This window comes from Glycine soja, unplaced genomic scaffold (genome assembly GCF_004193775.1).
Source record: "Glycine soja cultivar W05 unplaced genomic scaffold, ASM419377v2 tig00011822_1_pilon, whole genome shotgun sequence".
NCBI lineage: Eukaryota > Viridiplantae > Streptophyta > Magnoliopsida > Fabales > Fabaceae > Glycine > Glycine soja.
The window spans coordinates 86,482-90,803 of record NW_021143682.1 but is presented as its reverse complement, the minus strand read 5'-3'; the positions used below and the strand labels follow the sequence as shown (position 1 = coordinate 90,803).

Sequence of the window (4,322 nt, the reverse complement as noted above, 5' to 3'; positions counted from 1 at the left end):
CGATTAATTGCCTCTGAGCCTAACTTGCGTTCATGCTTAATGGACGAAGGGCTAACTGGTGTATGTGGTGCCTAATCACGTATTGAAAACCCTAAGTTGATTTTCGCTTAGTAAATTGAAATAGGGTTGGATTAAGTGGTTGACTGTTAGGGACGAATTCTCCATAACCCAGGATAAGAGAATGGCTTCTGAATCAGAGGAAACAACCCGTTTTTAATATTAGTAGTTTCGTATTCCAGTTTACTTGTTCTGCTCTTTAATCAGAAAACAAACAAACCCCCCCCAATCGTTACTGTTACTGCAAGTATATTATGAACATTTGGTTTGTCACTGCTCGTTGGGAAACGACCTAGGATCACTTCCTAGTTACTGCATTTTCATGCAAATTTGATTTGGGTACGGCCTCGATCAAATTTGGCGCCGTTGCCGGGGAGCAGTGTCCAAAGGTTCATAATAGCTAGCTAGTGTTGTGTGTTTAATCCTTTCGTGTTTTATGTTTAATTGTTAGTATTGTGTTAGTATGTGTGTTAGTGTTGTTTAGTGTCCTGGTATTTTGTTTAATGTGTGTTCTGTTTCAGTTTTTCCATTAAGCGTTTCCCCTGTTTCAGTCTTGGGTGTTTTGCTGTGAAGATTGTGCTTGCGGCAAAAACAGAGTAGTAGTAGAAATCAATTAGAGACGGATTTTAGCGACCACCCATGCTGAATTATTTGAGATTTTTTGTTTTAGTAGCTAGGGTTGTTATTTTTGGCTGAATTTTTTTGTGGTAACTTCTTTTAATCCATATTTTGTGAGAAAAATAGCTAGAGCCTTTAGTTTGGTCAGATTTGAAAGTTCCAAAAAACTAGCAAATTTTGTGTTTGTCAAAACTTCAAACGGCCATAACTTTTGCTCCGGTTATCAGAATCGCAATTATTATATATGCATTTGGGGTAGAAAAAAATTTCCTACGCCGTGGCAGCCCTCCATAGGCCGGCTGAGGTCTCCATCGTCCAAAAAAAGCGATTCTGTCAAAAGTTTTTTATTTTTCAAGTTTTATTCACTTATTTTTCTTAACTTACCATTTTTAGCTTTCATAGTTAGAATTTGAATTTTTGTCTGAAATTTTTTGTGCTATCTTCTCATCATTTTATAAGGTTGCTCACAAAATTTCAAGTCATTTGGATATCATTTGAGGGTAGCTGTAGTTCAAACCTACACCTTTATTTACATGACAAGGCAACTAGTTGTGTGCATGCTGAATGTAGTGTATGACTAGAGGCAATCCATCTGACTTACAACCCTTTGATCCTGAGATAGGTAGGACATTTCATAGATTAGTTAGGCATCATTTTATACCTTTTGATCATTCTGAGCATTCCATAACTGGTGAATCTGTGCATTCTGTTATTGGTGATTTTGAACATCCTGATCTTGAGCATTATAATTTTGAGCATTCTGATTCTGAGCATTCTGATTTTGCACATTCTGAGAACATGGCACAACCTCCACCTCGTGAGAGGACTCTAAGGGAAATGGCTGCACCTGATTTCACCTACGAAAGCTTGTGCATCCAATACCCTGATGAGGATGTCCCATATGTTCTTAAAACTGGACTGATTCATTTGCTTCCAAAGTTTCATGGCCTTGCAGGTGAAGACCCGCACAAACATTTGAAAGAATTTCACATTGTCTGCTCCACCATGAAACCCCCAGATGTCCAAGAGGATCACATATTTCTGAAGGCTTTTCCTCATTCATTAGAGGGAGTGGCAAAGGACTGGCTGTATTACCTTGCTCCAAGGTCCATCACGAGCTGGGATGACCTTAAGAGAGTATTCTTAGAGAAATTTTTCCCTGCTTCCAGGACCACAGCCATCAGGAAGGATATCTCAGGTATTAGACAACTCAGTGGAGAGAGCCTGTATGAGTACTGGGAGAGATTTAAGAAACTATGTGCCAGTTGCCCCCACCATCAGATTTCAGAACAGCTTCTTCTCCAATATTTTTATGAAGGACTCAGTAATATGGAGAGAAGTATGATAGATGTTGCCAGTGGTGGAGCCCTTGGAGACATGACTCCTGCTGAAGCCAGAAATTTAATTGAGAAGATGGCCTCCAACTCCCAGCAGTTTAGCGCCAGAAATGATGCCATAGTCATTAGAGGAGTGCATGAGGTAGCTACAAACCCATCTGCATCATCTGAAACTAAGAAGCTTGAAGGCAAACTGGATGCATTGGTTAACTTGGTAACCCAGCTGGCCTTGAATCAGAAATCTGTACCTGTTGCAAGGGTTTGTGGTTTGTGCTCCTCTGCTGACCACCATACAGACCTTTGCCCTTCCATGCAGCAACCTGGAGCAATTGAGCAGCCTGAAGCTTATGCTGCAAATATTTACAATAGACCTCCTCAACCTCAGCAGCAAAATCAACCACAGCAGAGCAATTATGACCTTTCCAGCAAAAGATACAACCCTGGATGGAGGAATCACCCTAACCTCAAATGGTCCAGCCCTCAGCAACAACAACAGCAGCCTGCTCCTTCCTTCCAAAATGCTGCTGGCCCAAGCAGACCATACATTCCTCCACCAATCCAACAACAGCAACAACCCCAGAAACAGCCAACAGTTGAGGCCCCTCCACAACCTTTCCTCGAAGAACTTGTGAGGCAAATGACTATGCAAAACATGCAATTTCAGCAAGAGACCAGAGCCTCCATTCAGAGCTTAACCAATCAGATGGGACAATTGGCTACCCAATTGAATCAACAACAGTCCCAGAATTCTGGCAAGCTGCCTTCTCAAGCTGTCCAAAATCCCAAAAATGTCAGTGCCATTTCATTGAGGTCGGGAAAGCAATGTCAAGGACCTCAACCCGTAGCACCTTCCTCATATGCAAATGAACCTGCCAAACTTCACTCTATTCCAGAAAAAGGTGATGACAAAAATTTACCTAACAATTTCTGTGCAGGTGAATCTTCTCCAACAGGTAATTCTGATTTGTAGAAGCAGCACATTCCCCCCCTTCCATTCCCTCCAAGAGCAGTTTCCAACAAAAAAATGGAAGAGGCAGAGAAAGAGATCTTGGAAACGTTTAGAAAGGTAGAGGTAAACATACCTCTGTTGGATGCAATAAAGCAAATTCCAAGATATGCCAAATTCTTGAAGGAGCTGTGCACTAATAAGCGGAAGCTTAAAGGAAGTGAACGGATTAGCATGGGCAGAAATGTCTCCGCATTGATTGGTAAATCTGTTCCTCAAATTCCTGAAAAATGCAAAGATCCAGGTACATTCAGCATACCTTGTATCATAGGGAATAGTAAGTTTGACAATGCCATGCTAGATTTAGGAGCTTCTGTTAGTGTTATGCCTCTGTCTATTTTTAATTCTCTATCTCTAGGCCCCTTGCAGTCAACTGATGTGGTAATTCATTTAGCTAATAGAAGTGTTGCCTACCCTGTTGGTTTCATAGAAGATGTCTTAGTTAGAGTTGGTAAACTGATTTTCCCTGTTGATTTTTATATTTTGAATATGGATGATGGATTTTCTCAAGGATCAGTTCCCATCATTCTAGGCAGACCCTTTATGAAAACTGCTAGAACTAAGATAGATGTTTATGCAGGCACACTGTCCATGGAGTTTGGTGATATAACTGTTCATTTTAATATTCTGGATGCTATGAAATACCCATCTGAAGATCTTTCTGTATTTCGTGCTGAAATAATTGACCATGTTGTTGATGAATACATGACTGATCTTTATTCTAATCTGCATGCCTCTCACTCTTCATGCATTGAGTATGAAATTGTACTTGATCATATGTCTGAATTTGATGCTGAGAGTGAATCTGAGAGTGATATTGATTGCATGCCTGGTGGTGGTGTTTTACCTCTTGAGATTGATTTTATAGAGTCAGATAGGACTAACCATGTTTCAGGAAGTACACATACCTCTGACTTTCTTTATGAGGTAAAGGCTGAGAAACCATCCCCTTCCACCACTGTCCAGCCGACCACACCAGAATTGAAGCCTCTGCCATCAAATTTAAAATACGCTTACTTGGATGATAGCAAGAGTTTTCCAGTGATTATATCTGCCTCCCTTGCTGATGAGCAAGAGGAGAAGTTGTTGTCAGTTCTCAAGAAGCATAAGAAGGCTATAGGCTGGACCCTGGCGGACATTCCTGGTATTAGCCCATCCACATGTATGCATCAAATAAATTTAGAGGATGGAGCTAAACCGGTAAGACAACCACAGAGAAGACTCAACCCGGTGATTCTTGATGTAGTGAAGAAGGAGATAACCAAGCTTTTGCAAGCTGGAATCATTTATCCTATCTCCGATAG

General features: G+C 40.9%; 1 non-coding gene across 1 annotated transcript; it reads right to left on the bottom strand.

Moving 5' to 3' along the window:
- Positions 1-1,851: 1,851 nt before the first annotated feature.
- LOC114404250 lies at positions 1,852-1,958 on the bottom strand. The gene has a single exon (XR_003664871.1). It is a non-coding gene; the product is annotated as a small nucleolar RNA R71 (small nucleolar RNA).
- Positions 1,959-4,322: the final 2,364 nt, after the last annotated feature.